Raw genomic sequence first — 21,941 nt, 5'->3', positions numbered from 1 at the left:
AGCAGGCTAACATTACTAGTCATCTTCTCCCCCTTCCAGTTACACATTTTATACATGAAGCTAAAACTGAAAAAAAACTAGGTTTCTATAGACATTCATGTGAAAAATCCTATCTCTACGCCTTCCCCTACCATTGCCTGGGGCAAAAAAAAAAAAAAGAGAGAGAGAGAGAAAGGAGGAAAGAAAATGTCTCTCCAAGAGATACACTATCTAAACCATCATCTAGAATCATAAAATGTTATTGCTAGAAGGGACCCCTGTAGTCATCTCATCATTATTTTCTATCATTACTGATAGAATATCATAGATGAATAAACCTGGACCTTTGCCACCTGATGAAAAGACTAGAGTAAAAAGCAGGGTCTCCTGACTTGCCCCAACAAAAGTCCCCTGTGGTCCTTCTCCATTCTGTCCCTTCCTGATCTGCCCCACCCTACCCTCTACCTCTACCACTGTTATCTAAGCTACTGAGAACTGCTGCCTTTTTTAATACAAGCTCCTGAAGCTACATTTTATTTACCTTGTTTTCCCCCTGTGCCTAGCAGGTAGTAAACATAGATGACTTAGAGAGGGCCATATTAGCAGATGGAAAGAATCTCAGTACCAAAGGGCATTGTCTAGGAAAAACGTAAGCATTCCTTGGCTTAATGTAAGCAGTATTCAGGGTTATGCATGGCCTAAATGTCTGGAATCTAGTATGTCCTCCGTTTCTAAACTAGTGTTTACATCATCTAGTTTAGCCAGAACAGTTACCAAATGTGTTGCGCAATACTGTCCCTCATGCATGCCCCACCCCCAACCCTCCATATGGAGAACTAGATCAACAACTAGAAGGTAAAGGAAAGCAGATATAAGACGATCCTGCATGAGAAATACACCTCCTCTCTTATGCCTTCACCTCAGTAAACAGCATCCCCATCTACAGAACTGCACCAGGTAGAAATCTAAGAAGTCATCCCTGATGACTCTCCACACCAATAACTGTTCTGTCTCAGTGCTCAATTCCTTCTACATATACACATTCTTCATTTGAAACACCATCATCTCCTACTTGTTTTACCACAACAGCCTCCTCCTAACTGGTCTTTTTGCCTATGGTGCTCTAGTCCTCCAAACCACTCCCCAAACAGGTAGCCAGAGATATCCTTCTAAAATGCCCACAGGAGCATGGCCCCCCCTCACCCTGCAATGAAGTCCAAATTCCTCAACTGGGACAACAAGGCCCTTTCATGACTTGGCTTCTGCTCTACCTACCTTACCAGTCTCATCTCCTCTCTTGTCATATTCACCCATCTTTTGCTTTATGCTCCACCCAGGAATCTTGAGCAACGTGAGAGATGTATTTAACCCCTCTGGGTCTGTTCCTCACCTACAGAACAGGAGTAACAGTATGTACTCGGGTGGTTATAGGAAAAATTAACACATGTTACATGCTTAGAGTAGCACCTGATACCGGAAATAGCCAAAAAAGTGTCAACTATTACCACCACCATCTCGAGACTTGCTATTCCTTCTGCCTAGTCTTATCTTTGTCTCCTCCTCAACTCTCCAAGTATCTTTTCCTCCTGCCTTATGTCTCTATTTTTCTTGAGATCTGAGCTCAGCCAACTTCTTTGAAGAAGCCTCCAAGGCTGGGTTAGTTACCACTCATCTATGGTCTAATAGTGTTTATCCCTATTCACAACACCTCTCACATTGCCTGTTTCCTTGCCTGCCTTCCCCACAAGGCTGTATAGACTCAGATCCCAAGCTTAGGATTGTGCATGGCAGATGCTTAATAATTTTTCTGTAAATGAAAAACTTTCTAATAATGAAGTGTCCAATGGAACCGAATCCCAGCAAGTAGCCAATTCAAACGTTGGCCAGATGGCTGGCTGGTCGACAGGACTTTAAAAGCCCTTCAACTACAAGATCCTATCCAATAAACAATTCAACACATTCAGACCTCATTATCGCACTCAGGGGTTTGAACTTAATACATAGGTAATGTTAGGCCATCAGATCTTTAAGCAAAGTGCAACATGCTCAGATCTGTTTGCTGCCCTATTATCCATCTCTGGAAAACCTCCCACCCCACCCCGTTGGTATCAGCACAAAATTCCAACTACCTTTCAAAAACACCATATTCCACAATGTCCCAAACACAGAGAAACAGTCAAACCTAATGGACTTTTGTAAGGCATTTAACTCCATCTTAACCACCTGCAAGCAGTGAGTATTCATGAACACCCTCTAGGAACCCAAAGCTAATCCTTTTTGTGTGACTTTATGGAAAGAGGAGAGCAGAGAGAGTGCATTTCATAAAGGTAATCCATTTAATCGTCCTCTGAGTAGTTTTGATCTGAGCTGCTGTCACAGCACTGCTATTCTTGATCACTGCAGCCTGATATGCCCAAACCCTGGATAGTCGGAAAGGCAGGTGCAAACAAGGCCAGGGTGGAGAGTCCTCTGTGTTCTATTTCAAGGGTAGGAGGTCTCCTTGGAAGATACAAAAGGGGCAGAGATTTCCAGAAAAGGCTTCTGTGATAAAGAACTCCAATCTACAGCAAAAAAAAGGCGGGAAAAGAGCTTAGCCAGAGGTACAATAGGGCTCAGTTCCAGCTCTGGGGCCGCATGCCACACCCTACTGCAGATAAGGACTAATCATTTTGCATTTACAAAGCACCCTGAGGTAAAGGGAGGCATTAAAAGTGCCAACTTTGCCAGTCACTAAAGGACCAAGAAAAAAAAAAAAAAAGGTAGGATTCCACTTATATGGGGTTCTTAAAGTAATGAAATTCAGAGACAAAACATAATGGTGGTTGTCAGGAGCTTCGGGAAGAGGGGAATAAGGGAGTTGGTGTTTAATGGGTACAGATTTTCAGTTGGGGAAGATAAAAAAGTTCTAGACAACGACAGTTAGTGGTGATGGGTGCATTACTTAATGCCAGACAACTATCCATTTAAAAGTGGTTACAATGGCAAATTTTACCTCATATATGTTTTTACCAAAGAAAGAGAAAAAGAACAGAACAGAACCCACACTGGCTTCAAAGTTATTTTGTTTCAGGTTATCAATTACATGATCCTGAGCAAGTCATGTAACCTCTCTAAGCCTGTTTCTACCTCTGTAAAACAGGGATAATGATACCTAATTCAAACACTCCACTCTGAGGAATAAACGAGATACCCCACAGCAAGACCTTAGTCCAGGAACTGGTACCCAGTAAGTATTTAATAAATGTTAGGTATTATTTCTCCTCCTACTACTACTACAATAGACTTTCACAGTCATTTCTCAGTCTCCACACAAACAGCGTCACAGAGCCACAATGAGTGGCTCAGTTAATGATGCTTCATCAAATCCTCTGCCCATGAAAGGTGTCCTGTCCTCACCACTTGTTAATTTGGTGACCTTACCAAGGCAAGTGCCCCAATCTTGCTGTGTCTCAATTCTCAATTACAGCTGTAAAAAGGAGACTTAAAGCAAACTCTCAAGACCTCTCACAGAACTGGGTTAGAAATCGGATGATTCCAGAAGAGTACTATACACCATAAACAAAGTACCAAATGATAAGAGTAATGACTAATGAGAACTGGCACACCTGTGCACCGAACCTGAACTCCTTTTAATGCTAAACCTGAGGCATGGAGAGAGGTTGGAACTAACGAACTTTCTCAAGATCTAAATTTACTCAGGATTCCTGGTCTGTTAAGGCCTGAGTAAGTAATTTAGTGCCCCTTCCAAAGGTGTCAAGGGATGGCAGAAATAAAACCATTACTGGTCTGCAAACCAAAAGACTGGGAATTATAAATCTGATTCTGTCACTAACGCAGTCTGTAAATTTAGACAACTTACTTCCCCTTTCCAGTGTTAACAGGGTAGAAGGAACAAGGCAGCTAAAAAAGACTAGATGGTAAAGACCCTTCCAGGTACTACATACCGCAACTCTAAATGCAGAATTTTGGAAAGAGGAGAACACAACAGACCTGCAGACTGCAAAAAACAAATACAAAACATTAGAAGACTCCTTCAAGATGCCACCCAGGAACTCGTATTTTAAAACATTCCCCATAATAGAGATCAAACACACTGGAAAACTAGAAACTTGCCAAAGTTAATTTTAGTTCACTTTTACCCACTCTTGGTCTCATCTGAAAAAAGGAAAAATAAAACCCTATTTCAAGAAGGGAGATGAAGCAGTTGACTTTAGCCATTTCCTGCTTCTCCTTCCCCAAGTAGGAGCTGGAAATCTAAACACTATAGAGAACACAAAAGGTCTGGCTGTTGGGAAGGGGGAGGGGGGGACGGTGGCGGGCAGGAACATCCCACAAATAAAGGATAGACCTCACTATTAGGACTTAAGCCTTCCTTGAGCCAAAAACCCAGAGAAAGTCAGCTGAGCTTGAGATCTGGAGTCCCCTACATTCATCAAATTCTACGGGGCAATACTAGCAAGAAATTCACAGTAATTTCTTTCCCCTCGGACCTCCCGTATCCCCAGAACGGGATTTCATCCGTAGTACAACGGACACTACCCTAGGAGTCAGGGAAAACGGAATGACCCAAGGGTAAGTCAAAATCCTCTCTGCACTAAAGGATTACACAAGCTCACACTAAGAAATAAATAACAGGTACTTCTAGTACCACGGCTTTACACTTCTGTAGCTACTAACTGTGATTGGGAGCAAATTATTTTACCTCTCTGTGCCTTGCTTTCTGCTTTTGTAAAGGGGAATACCCCAAAGGCCGTCCTGAGAAATAAGGTTTACTAAGTTCCTAGTCAAGTCCATTAAATGTTACCTGTTGGTATTAAACGCTTCTCTCACATACTAGCTCCCTAAATCCACAAACATCCTGCGAAGCGACTTTCTTTTCCCCATTTTAAGGAGGGGCAAACTGAAGCTCGGCTGCACGGTGGGGCTTGCGTGAAGTGCGGAACACCGCCCCAGCTCGAGGGCGCGTTGTTGCTCCTCTCCGAGCCCCAAGGTGTGCAACGAGCCCAGCAACGGCAGCGGTGGGGGCCAAGGCGGCGCTGAGGCCCGTGGGGAGCGAGGCAGGGCCAGCTGTGCGCGCCTAGGGGAGCCGGCAGACCGAGCCCAGGAGGGGGAGCCGGAAGAAGCCCGGGCCGGGACCAGAGCCCGGGCCCGGCCCGCCCAGGCCTCCCCTGCGCGGCCTCCGCTCCTCTCCCTCCTCCCCTCGCCGGGCGGGGCGGGGCGCGAGCACAAAGACTTCAACTTCCGAGCGGGCGCGGGCCCACCCCGCCAACTCCTAGCCCAGGCCCGGCCCGCGAGGAGGAAGCGGCCAAGGAACGCCAGGCGGCCGGGGGCAGGCGCTGAAGGGCCGGGCCAGCGACACGGGGTTTGCTGGGGGAGGTGCGGGGGTGGGGAGGGGGACGGGAGTTACTCCCGCTCTTGGGACGCCCAGAATGGCCGAAAAAAAGAGTTTCTAAAAATAGGCAGCAACCCGCGCGAAGAGGCTGGTGGCCGAAAAGGAACAAGGAACAGTCCCCCGCACCCCTAAGGAGGCGCCCGTGGCCCCCACTCACCCGCGCCGAGAGGTCTGGAGGAAGCCGCGCGGCGCGGAAGGAGGCGGTGCCGCCGCACTCGGGGGCGGAAGGGAGGGAGAGGAGGAAGAAGGCTGCTCCGGCCGCGGCGTGAGGAGCTGAGCACACGCGCGGGAGTCGCCCCCGCCGCCGCTGCCGCCCCCTCAGCTTCTCCCGGCTGCGCCCGCCTTACACCCGCGCCGCTCGCGCGCCCCGCCGCACTGACAGCGGCGCGAGCCCCGCAGCCGCGAGTCCTTCCCTCGGCCGACACCACTGAAGCGCGCGGGGGTGGGGGCGCCCCGAACGGCTTTCCTCAGCTTGGCCCCGCCCGCCGCTCCGGCCCTGGTCCTGGTCCCTCCCTCCCCACCCCCGCCTCTGTCTCCGGAGGAGGACACGAGGACACGAGCGCTAGGAGTCCGCAGCCCCACCCTGACACAGCCCGGCTTCCCGAGAGCACGAGCTCTCCCCACCCCCTCAGCCTCGCTTTGGAAAGGTCCAGAGCTTCGGCGGGGAGAAGAGGAAGGCGGGGCCAGGGCGGGGCCTGCCGGGGAGGAGGGACTGAGGAAGGAGCCTGGAGAGGCGGGGCTAAGGACTGGAAGGGTTGGGGTGGGAGAGACAGAAACTCTCCTACACCAATAAGCGAGCCGAAGGGGGGCAGGGTTGAGAGGGTGGTGATGCCGGAAAAGAGAGAAGCGTAAAGCAGGTATGGAAGACGGTGGAGGCCACGCGGAGCCAGGAGCAGGGCTGCACTTGGAAGGAGGGGTTGCGGGTGGGGCTAAAGGGAGGCCGTGCCCATAGGAGGAGTCAAGGGTGGAGGGAGACTGAGGCGAGGCTGGAGGGGAAGCGGAGCCCTTAGAAGAGGGGGCGGGAGACGGTGGGGAAGGGAGATCCAGAAGGGAGGAAAAACTGAAGCGGGACAGAAGAAGGCGGGCCCGGAAAGAGAAGAGGGAGGAGGGGGCCCAAAGGTGGCCGCTATGGGGATGAGCCGGAAGGAGGCGTGACCAAAGGCGGGTCGCGAGGCTGAAGCTGGAGGTAGGCGGGGCCTGGAGATGGGACCCAAACACGTTGGCGGGGGGCGGTGCGGGAGGAGTGCGTAAGGGACGCAGTAGGAAGGAGCTCCAGGTCCTCTCACTTTCAGGGAACCGGGTGGGAGTAGAGGAGGGTAGCGCCTCGCTGCTTACTGTAGGGCTGGGCGGAGAGGCCGCGATTGGGTTGGGTTTGGGGAGGACGTGCCACTCCCACCTACAAAGGAGGTTTCAAGTACCTTTACCCTTCTAGGGTGCCGGAAATGTTTTATAACCCGATCTGGGTCGTGGTCCTCTCTCCTGAAAATTTCTCCTGCCGGAAACTCTGACCCAAATCAGTGTTCCAGCCTCCACGGAACAATCGGAGGGGTCTTCCTAGTGCACACGAAGACCATTGCCCTTCAGTCTTCAGCTATATAGACTTCTTGAAGGCTGTCGAAAGTCTCCATGTGGCCCACCTGTGATTTCATGATCGTATTTGTCACATTGCTACCCCCAGAACCTGCCAAGTCCTAAAAACAGCAGAGTTTGAATGGAATCCTGGCCCTGCCACACCAACAATTACAACTCTGCTATGTTGTTTGATGACCTCCAAGTCTCCCTTCAGAGGAAGAAATCAAATTAGAGAGATGGTAACCCTGAGACCAAGGCCAAGAACATTCTTCCCCTGCCCCTTCTAACTCCATTTAAATATCACCTCCTCAGAGAGTACTTTCCTGAACACCCGACCTAAAGATGTTCTCTTAATTTGGACTCATTCATTTCCTTCATGGCATTTCTTAGTCTTGTCATTTATTGGTGTGTTTGTATGTTTTTGTCTATCTCCCCACTAGAAGGTAAATTCCTTAAGACAAAAAATCTTTGGTTGAGTACATCACTGTTACCAGACCTGGTGCAATGGCTGCTATAGACCTAATGTTCAGTAAACACTTCAGTAAATGAATCAATCAACCCATTAAGAAATTGGTCCCTGCCAGTCTCCTCTGCTCTGCTTCTGGCCACTCCTAGCCACTGGCATCCCTCCCTTTGTACAGGCCTTACCATGTGTACTTGAATACACCACAGTCTTTCAGCAGCCTCTGCTATAGCATAATTCTCTCCTTGGACTGCTCTTACCCTTCTGCCTAGATGTCTCCTGTTCATCCTTCAAAACTCAGTGCAGGGGGGGGGGCACGTGGGGGGTGCTGGGTGGCTCAGTGGATTAAGTCTCTACCTTCGGCTCAGGTCATGATCTCAGGGGCCTGAGATGGAGCCCCGCATCAGGTTCTTTGCTCAGCAAGGAGCCTGCTTCCTCCTCTCTCTCTGCCTGCCTCTCTGCCTACTTGTGATCTCTCTCTCTATATTAAATAAATAAATAAAATCTTTAAAAAACAAAACTCAGCGCCGGAACCACCTCCTCTGAAAGGCTTTCTCTGACCTCCCATCAGCCCCACCACCAGCTGTTTACCTCTCCCTGTTCATAGCCTCTATTATAAAACTTGCCTGTGCAGGTGATAATCCTCTTCCTGCTGGCACTGAGGATTATATTCACAGCTTCATAGGTCCTGACCTGCCCTCTGCTACCATTCTGACCTTATCCCCTCCTTAATTGCTTTTGCCTCCTCTTACTCTCCTCCAGCCACACTGGCCTTGCTATTCTTCTGACATGCCAAGCATACTGCTAACTTCAGGGCCTTTGCACTTGTGTCTGCCTCAAATGCTCTCCTCCTTGAATGGGCATGGCTCACTCCTTCAGGTTTCCACTCAAATGTCACTTCCTCAGAGAGGCCTCCCATGGCCCACATTTAAAATAGCGACAGCATGGTGCACCTGGGTGGCTAAGTTGGTTAAACTTCTACCTTCAGCTCAGGTCATGATCTAGAGATTGAGCCCTGTGTTAAGCTCCTTGCTCAGCGGAGAGGCTGCTTCTCCCTCTCCCCTGGCCCACTGCTCCTCCTGCTTATGCTTTCTGTCTGCCAAATAAATAAATAATTTTTTATTAAAAATAAATAAATAAATTAGCAGCACCCTGGAGTGCCTGGGTGGCTTAGTTGGTTGAGCATCTGACTCTTGGTTTTAGCTTAGGTCGTGATCTCAGGTTCGTGAGATTGAGCCCCATATCACACTCTAAGCGCAGGGCAGAGTCTGTTTGAGATTCTTTCTCTCCCTCTCCCTCTGCTGCCCCCCTGCTGCTAGCTCACTCACTCTCCCCGAAATAAATAAGTCTTAAAAAAATAAAATAGCATCACCCTACTTCTCTGTACCCTTTCCTGCTGGATTTTTCTCCATAGAACTTACTACCACCTGAAATATGTGTTCATTTGTTTGTTGTCTCTTTTCTGTCCCCACCTTCTACTACATTTTTTTGTGATCTTTACAAGGACAGGGTTTTATCTGTTTTGCTCATTCCTCAGTCTCTAGAATGAATATTTGTTGAATGAATAACTATGCATTAAATAGAGATGTGTTAGGAATACTCTGCTGTCCAGAAGAATCCGTGAAGATTAGAGCATGAAGGGAAATGACCTGAGGTCTTGAGATCAAGCCCCACATCAGGCTTCATGCTCAGGTTGGAGTCTGCTTGGGATTCTCTTTCCCTCTCCCTGCCCCTCTAACTTGTGTGCACATTGTCTCTCTCTCTCTCTCTCTCCCCCACCTCCTTTTTTTTCTCTCTCTCTCAAATAAATAAAAATTTAAAAAGTTTTTTAAAAAATAAAGAATAGACTGATGATAGGAATTGTCTCACATGGTTATAGAGGCCAAGAAGTCCCATCATCTGCCATCTGCAAGCTAGAGCTCCAGCAATGCCAGTAGTATAATTCAGTCCAAGTCCAAAAGCCCAAGAAGCAGGAGCAGGGATGTCCAATGTCCTGGGCAAGAGAAGATGGATGTCAGTTCAAGCAAAGAGCAAATTTGCCTTTTTATTCTATCCAGTCTTCAACAGATTGGATGACACCCACCTCCATTGGTGAGGGTGATCATAGTGTAGCAGTTCAAATGCTCTTCTCTCCCCAAAACACCCTCACAGACACACCCAGAAATGTTTTACCACCTATTGGGCAGGCCTTAGCTCAATCAAGTTGACACATAAAATTGACCATCACAACCACCACGAGGAAAAGCCAGCCAGAGAAATAAAGCCATCACAAGAAAGAGGGCAGCACTAAGAAAACATTGTTGAAAAAATGAGCCAGAGACCTGATATAACCATACCAGAAGCTTGACCCCCCTTTGGACTTTTCCATGAACCAATATGTCTTTATGGTTTGAGTAGTTTTAGTTGGGGTTGTTGTAACTTGCAGGGAAAACAAATTTCCTAACAGATGAGTAGGGTTCAACAGGGGGGGGTACAATGCCTTACGTTTTTATAAGGAGTTTGTTTACAGGATACTGGAGGGTATTCCAAATAAGGGGCATAGTAAGTATAAAGGCAGGAATGTAAGAGCTAGCACAAGGAATGAGCTGAGCTGGGAAAGATGAGATATAAAAGATAGGCTAGAACTAGTATCTAGAGGATAGTTCTGGTTTCTACATTCAACTTGGTACATAGCGGGAATCACTGAAAAGTTTTGAGCTGAGGTTGCTTTAATATGATAATGTGTCAAGGTCAGAACTAACTTTAGAAGTAATCTGGTTCAACTGTGAGTTCTTTTGTTTTCATTTCACAGATGAAAAAATGTGACACTGCCAATGTCTCACAGATGGTGGTAGGTAAAGGAACCAGTATTTAAACCCAGAGCCAGCTGAACCCCAAGACATACATTCAACCTCTTCCTCTCCCTGCCACTAATTCTGCTCTGTGACCTCACCCTGAATGGGTGGATCTCTCTTCAAACATTTGACCATGAGGTTTGTAGAGCTACCGGAGCTAGGATGAGGAAGATGGATGTGAAAGAGGGGAGAGTAGAAGGACCCACTGGGTATCTTCACTGGAGACAAGGAATGAAGGCAGATGAGGAAGACAGGTGAATTAGGAGAAAGGGATAGGTGAGGGAGAGGTGGTAAGGGCAAATCAGCCGGACCTGGAGAAGAAGCAAATGGAAGGATATAAGGAGTCACTGAGGAAGACCCAGTCTTGCCATTAGAACAGGCTTTGAAAAATCAGATAATAATATATTATTATATTATATGTAATATATTATATTTTATTTATATAAACTTATGTAAGTAAAATATATAAATTATATATTTATATAATTTTATATGTTATAATATATTTTGTATATAAAATAATATATAATAATTTGTTGTTGTTGTTGTTGTTGTTGTTGTTGTTAGCACAATAATAATAAATTAAAAATCAGGGCCAGGCAGGTCTCATAAATGAGCAAAGTGGGTTACGTGTAAGATAAAAAAGAGTAATAGAGTCTGTAGTAAGCTGGGAGTTCATGCTCCTTCTAGAAGAGGCAGCTACTAATGTGGGATAGAGATGCCCAGTATTATTGCCAGTTACCAGGTCTTAAAAGAAACAAAAACAACCTCTAAGACCAGGTTTTTAAATTAAATTGGTTTTTAAGTGCTGGCAACTAATTCAAATTAAAAGAGCACCGTCCTGGCCAAAAAACTCACACCTTAGGGCTGAGTTTGGCTTGTGAGCTGCTAGTTCGTGCCTGCTAATCAATTTTGGTCCAAACCTCCCTGCACTATTTACCAGCTGTGTGCTCTTGAGCAAATTACTATACCTCCGAAGTCCTAGGTTCTTTTTTATTTTTATCTTCAGAGAGATTTTATTTATTTATTTATTTGAGACAGAGAGCATGCATGCACAAGCCAGGGGCTTGGGGAGGGTGGGAAGAGGAAGAGGGAGAAGCAGACTCTCTGCTGAGCAGGAAGCCCAACATGGGGCTCAATCTTAGGACCCCAGGATCATGACCTGAGCCAAAGACAGACCAACTGAATCACCCCAGTGCCCCCTGAATTCCCAGGTTCTTATCTGTAAAATGGGGATAATTAATTCCCCACATTAGAGGGTTGCTGTAAGAATTTCTAGAAATAAATGTATGTAAATCACTTAGCACAGTGCCTGACCTAGAGCTAGCAAACACTCAAAATAGTTTTATCATCAGTGTGAAGGTTATTCTGTTTTCTGTAACCCATGAAATCATGAACTAGAAAAAATAGAAAGGTCTTCAAAGACATCTCATCCAAGGGGTTTCAAACCAGTTAAGCTATAGAACCCTCTTTTAAGCCAGACCTTTCACAGAGAGACAGTGAAAACAAAAACAAAAACAGTTGGGGGATGAGGCTTTGAATAGGGGAGGGGAACCCAAACTATGGCCTACTAGGCCTTCCTACCGCTCCCAGCTACAAACCACCCTCCTTAAGCTGTAGTTCCTCCACAAAATTCCAGGGTGTTGCAGAACACAGTTTGAGAATCACCATTATATTCCAGATCCCATTTTACAAATATGGAAACTGAGGCTCAGAAGGGCATAGAAATTTGCCTAAGTTTCAGTGACAGGAAGGGATTCCTGCCTTCCATGCTAGTGCACTTTTGATTGGGAATGGCGCTCCCTCCTTCCTGTCCACTAGGTTGAGAATAAAATCTTTCTCAGTGCTTCCCTGATTGGGTAAGGAGTAGCCCCCCCAGCACTGACCCAAAGCCCCAGGATATAGCCAGGTTCATGGTAGCCAACTAGTTGGATGGGGAATGAACTCAGGCTTACAAAAGTAGAAAAGGAATTTATCTGGAAGGTACTGGGAGCCCAGAGAGCTGAGGTGCCGGGACCAGAGACACAGATGTTACTAGAACTCCTCTCCAGTCCTTGTCTTTCCTTCTCTCTGCATGTAAGCTTTTCTGCTCAAGGCTGGATACAGCCACCACAACTCTGAGCTCTCACAACTCTCAGAGGCTCCACCAGACAACCTGAAGCCTTCTGCTTCCAGTCTTAATGACAGAATCTTAAGTAAGGACTTTGATTGGCCCAGCATGACTAGGGGCTCATTCTGAGACCAATTATCCACTGTTGGTGGGGTCAAGTACTGTGACTGACTCAACTTGAGCCAGGTGCTCACTCTGTAATCAATCATTGTCAATACAGATGTGGGAACAGAGAAAAAGATGGCAGCCCCCATTGGAACCACATGGTCAGAGAAGGAGAGGAGCCTTTCTCTCCTCAGTGAAGCTTACTTCATCTCTCCTGCCATGCATACCTGCCACTAGCTAAGTTTAAATGAAAGGTTCTACTCTCCAAGCTTTGCCGCCCTTTATTTATGACTATTAGAGAACACACATCCAGCTTACCTAGAGAATGGAGGCATATTTGTCAATTTTTTTATCCTTCCAGCACAGTCAAATAAGAAGCCCCCTAAGTGTATCAGACTGGATTGTATTGAACTAATCCTTGGAAGTATTTAGTCCAACTCACCCATTTTACAAATAGAGAAATGAGACCAAGAGAGGGTAACTCACATGTCTTGAACACTGAAGGCTGTCCATCAGAAGAGTTACAGAACCAGGGCTAGAGACTTCTCATCTTGACTCTAGACCAGGGCAGATTAAACTCTGTGTTTAATCCTTGCCAGTAGGGACATCTGAAAAAAATAGAACACATATCTCATTTTAGATGCACCCATTGGCAAATTTTAGCCAGGAGCCCAAACCTCCCTAGTGTTCAGCAATTGATGACATCAGAGCCAGATATCAAATGAACAGGCCTTGGTTTCAACCCCAACATTGCCTCTTACTAACAGGTTTCTCAGGCTCTCTAAGCCTCCAATTTTCTCTGTAAAATGTGCATAAATTACATTTACCTTGAAGGTTGGGAAGACTAGCAATAATGTGTATAGTGTCCCTGACACATAGAAGCTCCTCAAGAAATAGTAAGCTCTTCTAATGATTGTTGTTGATGATAAAGAAGATGAAAAAACAAGAGCTCTAACTTCTCAAAGGAAAGAGAATTGTTCCTGAAGCTCTTCTCTTAGAGAACATAAATCCATACCTTTCCTGAGCAAAGGAAAGGAAGAGAAGGAGGGAAAGTGGGCAAGCTGTGACAGTCTCTACCCTCCCCTGAACATTACTGTGCCTTCTCTACCCCAAAGTCTGCTCCATCCCACTGCAGTGCTGAGACCACCTTTGAGCCATCCTAGCTAGGAGGAAGGAAGTGCATGTGGCAAAATCAGAAGGCCACCCATGACAGCAGATAGCAAGACTGGAGCTTATGGTCCCCACCCCTGATATTGGTGGCTCAAGGTTATGGGGGAAGCTCTAATATAGGTTAATGGAAGGTTGTTCGTCTCTCATTCCTCACTGGCTCAGCCCTAGAGCCTATCTCTACTCTCTGCCTTACTAGGAGGTCTCCAAATTTATCAAACAGTAGACAGGTGGCATCTTTAAAGTATGATCTTCATTAACTAGGGAACAAATCATTCCATACATTCCCTTCCAGAGCCTCCTTCACTGGGGACTTTCAGCCTCCTAACAAGAGGGGACACTTCCTCCCACTTCCCATGACCTTCTCCCCCTACTCCCCACCACTGTATCCATGAGCCACAACACCAAGATCAGATATAGCAACATTAATCGAAACTGACATTAAGGGTTCACTTACTAAAGCAGAAGCACATTAGAAGAAATATAAACAAGGAAGATTTTGTGTCTGTGGAGTTTGTTCTAATGAGAAAAACCATGACTAGGGAATCTTATTCAAAAGATTGAGTGCCCAGGAAATAAAAGATAGATGAGGCCTGCCACACCCTCCCCACCTCCAATATTCAGAAGAGTTGCTCAACTTCCTGAGACTTTCCCAGCAACCTTGCTTCAGTCCTTGCCTCCCAGGTAGATTTCTATAAGAGCTGTCCACCACATTCTCCTTAATGTTCTCCATCTACTTCTCCAAATCCACTTTTCCACATTCATTTATGAGTTGATGATCAGATGTTCTTATTTTTAAAGGTTTTATTTATTTATTTGACAGAGAGAGAACAGCGAGAAAGGAACACAAGCAGGGGAAGTGGGAGAGGGAGAAGCAGGTTTCCCACCAAGTAGGGAGCCTGATACAGGGCTCAATCCCAGGACCCCGGGATCAAGACCTGAGCCAAAGGCAGACGCTTAATGACTGAACCACCCAAGCATGCCGTGATCAGATGTTCTTATTTGCTGTTATACCTCAGGAATTCTTGCTCAGGTGGCCCAAGAATTTAGCTTGGATCCAACCAGGGGACCCAGAGACTTAAAGATTCACAACTGGAATAGATATGAAAATACACAAGTACTCAGATATCTACAAAAAGAACATAAAATATTCTTTAAATTGGGCTGTAAGTGGTATATTGTCTTTTTATGGGTATTAATGGGTGGTTGTAGGTTATAGCTACTATTTTTTTCTACGATTTTACTTATTTATTTTGAGAGAGAGTGTGCACAAGCAGGGAGGACAGCAGACCCCTCACTGAGCAAGGAACCCAATGTGGGGCTCGATCCCAGCACCCTGGGATGACGATCAGAGCCAAAGACAATGACTGAGCCACCCAGGCACCCCATAGATACTGTTTTTGCCTGCACACTCTCATTTCCCCTTTGCTTGATATCAGCACCCGACTTTCCTGTGAACCTCCACTCTCATTATTGATCCAGGCCATAAACTGTGGATATTAAAGTCTGACCACCTGGGTTTGAATTCTGGCTCTGCCCTTTACTAGCTATGTGAAACCTGGGCAAGTTCCTTAATGTCTCTGTGCCTCACACAAGAAATACAGAGAATAACATCTACTTCACAGAGTTCTTGGGAGGATTCTATGAGTTAAAGTGTTTAGAAGAGTACTTAATGCACAGTAAACACTCACTAAATGTCATCTCTTATTAATATTGCTATTATTAGGGGCGCCTGGGTAGCTCAATGGGTTAATGCCTCTGCCTTCAGCTCAGGTCATGATCTCAGGGTCCTGGGATCGAGCCCCACATCAGGCTCTCTGCTCAGCAGGGAGCCTGCTTCCCTCTTCTCTCTGCCTGCCTCTCTGCCTACTTGTGATCTCTCTCTCCTGTGTGTGTCAAATAAATAAATCTTAAAAATATATATATATATTGCTATTATTACTTCAGAATGGACTAGCCCACTTCCCCTGGCTTTGGTGATAGCAACTGACCCCAGCCTGAACAATCAGGACATTCTGTCCACTATGGAATCCTTCCCCCACATGTGGGCAGTCTTATCAATTATTTGAATTGGTACCATGGGTTGAAACCTAATTTGGTTTCTGAAAGCCTAGTCTTGCTAGGCCAAAGCTGCAAAGCAAAGGTAACATCAGATTCTAGGCCAATTTTAGTCCTAAAAGGGAAGTATATAGACTACAAGCCTTTCTCAAGAAAGTTTTCAAATACACAACTTAACCCTACACCTAAAGGAGCTGGAGAAAGAACAGCAAATAAGGCTAAACCCAATAGGTTAGCCTTCTCCCAACAGGAGAAGAGAAATAATAAAGATCAGAGCAGAAATCAATGAAATAGAAACCAAAAGAACAATAGAACACGATCAACAAAACTAGGAGATGGTTCCTTGAAAGAATTGATAAGATAGATTAACCCCTGGCCAGACTATCAAAAAGAAAAGAGAAAGGACCCAAATAAATAAAATCATGAATGAATATCCAACACCAAAGAAACAGAAACAATTATAAGAACATATTATGAGCAACTATATGCTAAGAAATTAGACAATCTGGAAGAAATGGATAATTCCTAGAGACATATAAATGACCAAAACTGAACCAGGAAGAAATAGAAAACCTGAACAGACCCGTAATCAGCAAGGAAATTGAAGCAGTAATCAAAAATCTCCCAACAGGGATGTCTGGGTGGCTTAGTTGGTTAAGCGGCTGCCTTCGGCTCAGGTCATGATCCCAGCATCCTGGGATCGAGTCCCACATCGGGCTCCTTGCTCGGCAGGGAGCCTGCTTCTCCCTCTGCCTCTGCCTGCCTCTCTGTCTACCTGTGCTTGCTCACTCTCTCTCCCTCTATCACTGACAAATAAATAAATAAATAATCTTAAAATTAAAAAAAAAGAAAATCTCCCAACAAACAAGAGCCTACAGCCAGATGGCTTCCAAGGGGGAATTCTACCAAACATTTAAAGAAGAATTAATATCTATTCTTCTGAAGCTATTAAAAAAAAAAAAAGAAATAGAATAAAAACTTCCAAACTCTTTTTATGAGGCCAGCATTACCTTGAACCCAAAACCAGACAAAAACTCACCAAAAAAGAGAATTACAGACCAATTTCCCTGATTAACATGAATGCAAAAACTCTCACCAAAATACTAGCCAATAGGATCCAACAGTACATTAAAAGGATTATTCACCACAACCAAGTGGGATTTATTCCTGGGCTGCAAGGTTGGTTCAACATCCACAAATCAATCAGTGTGATACTCTACATAAACAAAAGAAAGGACAAGAACTATATGATCCTCTCGATATATGCAGAAAAAGCACTTGACAAAATACAGCACATCCTCTCTTGATTAAAACTCTTTTTTTTTTTTAAAGATTTTATTTATCCACTTGAGAGAGAGCATGAACGAGAAGAAGGTCAGAGAGAGAAGCAGACTCCCCATGGAGCTGGGAGTCTGATGCGGGACTCGACCCCGGGACTCCAGGATCATGACCTGAGCCGAAGGCAGTCGTCCAACCAACTGAGCCACCCAGGCGTCCCTTGATTAAAACTCTTAACAGTGTAGGGATAGAGGGTACATACCTCAATATCATAAAAGCCATCTATGAAAAACCCACAGCGATTATCATTCTCAATGGGGAAAAACTGAGAATTTTTCCCCTAAGGTCAGGAACATGGCAGGGATGTCCACTATTACCACTGCTGTTCAACATAGTACTAGAAGATCTAGCCTCAGCAATCAGACAACAAAAATAAATAAAAGGCATCCAAATCAGCAAAGAAGAAGTCAATCTCTCACTCTTTGAAGATGATATGATACTCTATGCGGAAAACCCAAAAGACTCCACCCCAAAATTGCTAGAACTCATACAGGAATTCAGTAAAGTGGCAAGATATAAAATCAATGCACATAAATCAGTTGCATTTCTATACACCAACAATGAGACAGAGAGAGGAAAGAGAAAATAAAGAGTTGATCTTGTTCACAATTGCACCCAAAACCATAAAATACCTAGGAATAAACCTAATCAAAGAGGCAAAGAATCTGTACTCAGAAAACTATAGAATACTCATGAAAGAAGTTGAAGAAGACCCAAAGAAATGGAAACACATTCCATGCGCATGGACTGGAAGAACAAATATTGTGAAAATGTCTATGCTACCTAAAGCAATCTACACATTTAATGCAATCCCTATCAAAATGCCATCAACTTTTTTCAAATAAATTGGGACAAATAATCCTAAAATTTGTATGGAACCAGAAAAGACCCTGAACCACCAAAGGAATGTTTAAAAAGAAAAGCAAAGCTGCTGGCATCACAATTCTGGACCTCAAGCTCTACTACAAAGCTGTAATCATCTATGCAGTATGATACTGGCACAAAAATAGAAACATAGATCAATGGAACAGAATAGAGAACCCAGAGATGGAACCTCAATTCAATGGTCAACTAATCTTCAATGAAGCAGGAAAGAATATCCAATGGAAAAAAGACAGTCTCTTCAACAAATGGTGTTGGGAACATTGGACAGTCACATGCAGAAAAATGAAACTGGACCATTTTCTTACACCATACACAAAAATGGTCTCAAAATGGATGAAAGAACTAAATGTAAGACAGGAATCCATCAAAATCCTAGAGAAGAACACAGGCAGCAACCTCTGTGACCTCAGCTGCAGCAACTTCTGTCTAGACACATCTCCAAAGGCCAGGGAAGCAAGGGCAAAAATGAACTATTGGGCCTCCATCAAGATAAAAAATCTTTTGCACAGCAAAGGAAACAGTCAACAAAACCAAAAGCCAACAGAATGGGAGAAGATATTTGCAAATGTCTCATCAGATAAAGGGCTAGTATCCAAAATCTACAAAAAATTTATCAAACTCAACACCCAAAGAAAAAATAATCCAATCAAGAAACGGGTGGAAGATATGAACAGACATTTCTCCAAAGAAGACCTCCAAATGGCCAACAGGCACATGAAAAAGTGCTCAACCTCACTCAGTAACAAGGAAATACAAATTAAAACCACAATGAGGGGGGCGCCTGGGTAGCTCAGTTGGTTGAGCAACTGCTTTGGGCTCAGGTCGTGAACCTGGACTTCCAGGATCGAGTCCTGCATCGGGCTCCCAGCTCCTTGGGGAGTCTGCTTCTCCCTCTGACCTTCTCCTCTCTCATGCTCTCTCTCACTCATTCTCTCTCAAATAAATAAGTAAATAAATAAATAAATAAAACCACAATGAGATACTACCTCACACCAATCAGAATGGCTAAAATTAACAAGTCAGGAAACAACAGATGTTGGTGAGGATGTGGAGAAAGTGGAACCCTCCTACACTGTTGGTGGGGATGCAAGCTGGTGCAGCCACTCTGGAAAACAGTATGGAAGTTCCTCAAAAAGTTGAAAATAGGGCTACCTGGGCAACCCTGTCGGGACCCCTCTCACCCACGAGAGCTTTTTCTATAGCCTTGCTTAATAAACTTCTATCACTTTATTCACTCTCCTTTGCCCACAGGAGTCATTCTTCAACACTGTGAGATGAGAACCTTGCTCTCCCACATCATCATCAGCTTTGTACTATCACTTTACTATTGCTCAATAAACCTTACTTTGCTGCCCACCAAAAAAAAAAAAAGAGAGAGAGAGAGAGAGAAACAAAGAAAGAGAGGTACCCCACAACCCACCAATTGTACTACTGGGTATGTACCCCAAAGATACAAATGTAGTGATCCAAAGGGGCACCTGCACCCCAATGTTTATAGCAGCAATGTCCACAGTAGCCAAATTATGGAAAGAGCCCAGATGTCCATCAACTGATTAATGGATAAAGAAGATGTGGTACACACACACACACACACACACACACACACACACACTGGTATATTATTCAGCCATCAGAAAAAAATGAAATCTTCCCATTTGCAACAACATGGCTGGAACTAGAGGGTATTCTGCTAAGCAAAATAAATCAATCAGAAAAAGGCAATCAACATATGATGTCACTAATACATGGAAGTTAAGAAACAAGGCAGAGGATCCTAGGGGAAGAGAAGAAAAAATGAAACAAGATGAAACCAGAGAGGGAGACAAACCATAAGAGACTTAATCTGAGGAAACAACCTGGGGGAGGGGTGGAGCAGAGAGGGTAAGAAGGTAGGGTAAATGGGTTATAGACATTGGGGAGTCTATATGTTGTAATGAGCACTGGGTATTATATAAGACTGATGAATCACAGACTTGTACCCCTGGAACAAATAATTCAATTTAAATTTAAAAAATCCCCAAAACAAAAAACCAGTCATGCTCTAAGACAATGTAAAAAAGTCAGTAATCAGGGTGCCTGGGTGGCTCAGTGGGTTAAGCCTCTGCCTTCAGCTCAGGTCATGATCTCAGGGTCCTGGGATCGGCCCCTGCATTGGGCTCTCTGCTCAGCAGGGATCCTGCTTCCCCCTCTCTCTCTCTGCCTACTTGTGATCTCTCTCTCTGTGTCAAATAAATAAATAAATTTTTTTTTTAAAGTTGGCAACCAAAAAGATTTTGGTTTTGAATATTTCTTTTTAAAGTAAAGATTTATTAAGAATAGAAAACAAAAGAACTCTAGGCCAATTTATCATGAGAAAGAATTCAGAGTGGGGGCCATGTGAAGTTCATAGACCATCAAATCTCATGCTATATGTAAAAACACACTCTCCCTATTTAGCCATGGGTCAGCCAGCATGAAATAATTATCCTAGGCCATTAATTTGGTGGCCGCAATGAACCACACTTCCCAATAGTGATGCTTTTTTTTTTTACTAACATATGATGTATTATTAGCCCCAGGGGTACAGGTCTGTGACTCGTCAGGCCCAATAGTCATTCTTATATATAGTCTTTTCCCACATTGACAGTGGGCTTGGCCATGTAACAGACTTTAGCCAATGGGACATTAGTAAGCATGATGCAAGCAGAGATAAATAATAAATAAATAATGAATAATAAATAAATGCTTTCGCACTGGCTTATCCACTTGGAATGCCCATTCCTTTGCACCTTGAACAATCATGTAAGAATGACTAGAGACCGAATGAGGAGAGTCAGAATCCTAGCCATTAACCAACCTGCACGCTGGATGCAACCACGGAGTGACCATCAGCAGGATCAGTGGAAAAACCACCTACCTGAGCCCAGCCCAAACTGCACAATCATGAACAACTAAAATGTTTTAAACTATTAAGTTGGGAATTTTTTAACATAGCAATAGACAAATCATCAATAATGTTCAATAACATTTCCTAGCTCCACAAAATTCTCAAAGCCTTCCCACACCTAAGAGAGTGGGACTGTTAATAACCTCATTTTACAGATGGGAAAACTGAGGCCCTAAAAAAGGCCCAAATAATATCCCCAGCCAAGCAGAAAGTGAGCTGCCCCACTCATACACTTCTGAGTTAGCTCCTTCCACTGCATTTCCCACTGCAATAACTTCTATCCAGATGAATAAATTTATAAACAGCAGAAGAAGATGGTGTCATAAAGAAAGAGCACTAGACTGGGAGTCACAGTGGCCTAGTCTGAAGTTGGCTCTTGCTTGGCCGTGTGAGCTTAGACAACTCAAACCACTTCCCTCTCCAAGGTCCTGTCTTTCCAACGTGTTTCAGTGAAGGGGAACACTCAGAAGCTCACAGGAACCAGGCAAATAACAGACAAGGTAAACAGGCCAGGTGGAGGCTGTGGTGGCAGGTGAGCTCACACCCATCTAAGGGGGTGTTAACCACCTCCAGTAGTCTTACCATGTGCAATCTGGGCCCAGTGTGGCCCGATTGCCAATTTTTTTTTTCCCTTGGAGAAAGAGGAAATACAGGTTATAATGTGAAGCTTCCCAATGTTAAAATATTACAAATTCATTTGAATTTTAGAAATACTATGTGGGACCAAAGAAAATTATATCAATTTAATCCTTGGGCTGCTGTTTTAAACATTTTTGATCATGTTATTTCAAAATGCCCTGCCAGGGGCACCTGGGTAGCTCAGTCGGTTAAGGGTCTGCCTTCAGCTCAGGTCATTATCCCCCAGGGCCTTTGAATCGAGTCCCACATCAGGCTCCCTGCTCAGCAGAGAGTCTTTCTCCCTCTCCCTCTGCTCCTCTCCCCCACTCATATGCTCTTTCTCTCTCTAGCTCTCTCTCAAATAAATAAATAACATCTTTAAAAAAAAAAAATGCCCTGCCAGAGTTTACACTATCATCAAATAAAAATGCTTACCTGTCCTACCTCTGCCCTGCACACACATAACATTTCCATCTCTCCTGCTTGTGTCATAG

General features: G+C 44.7%; 1 protein-coding gene across 6 annotated transcripts in view; it reads right to left on the bottom strand.

Annotated features, from left to right (window-relative positions):
- Positions 1–5,760, bottom strand: part of RALY (RALY heterogeneous nuclear ribonucleoprotein) — an 80,794-nt gene extending 75,034 nt beyond the window's left edge. For 2 of the 6 annotated variants that reach the window (XM_059406823.1, XM_059406824.1), the window contains exon 1: positions 5,529–5,760. The gene's annotated coding sequence lies outside the window, so the exon portion shown is untranslated. Of the gene's footprint in view, positions 1–1,254; positions 1,370–4,783; positions 4,803–5,528 lie in introns of those variants that run through there. The other 4 variants (XM_059406820.1, XM_059406825.1, XM_059406822.1 and 1 more) reach the window with 4 other exon arrangements.
- Positions 5,761–21,941: the final 16,181 nt, after the last annotated feature.

Source organism: Mustela nigripes, chromosome 7 (genome assembly GCF_022355385.1).
Source record: "Mustela nigripes isolate SB6536 chromosome 7, MUSNIG.SB6536, whole genome shotgun sequence".
In the NCBI taxonomy this organism is placed as follows: Eukaryota; Metazoa; Chordata; class Mammalia; order Carnivora; family Mustelidae; genus Mustela; species Mustela nigripes.
This window is presented reverse-complemented; position numbering and strand designations above follow the sequence as displayed.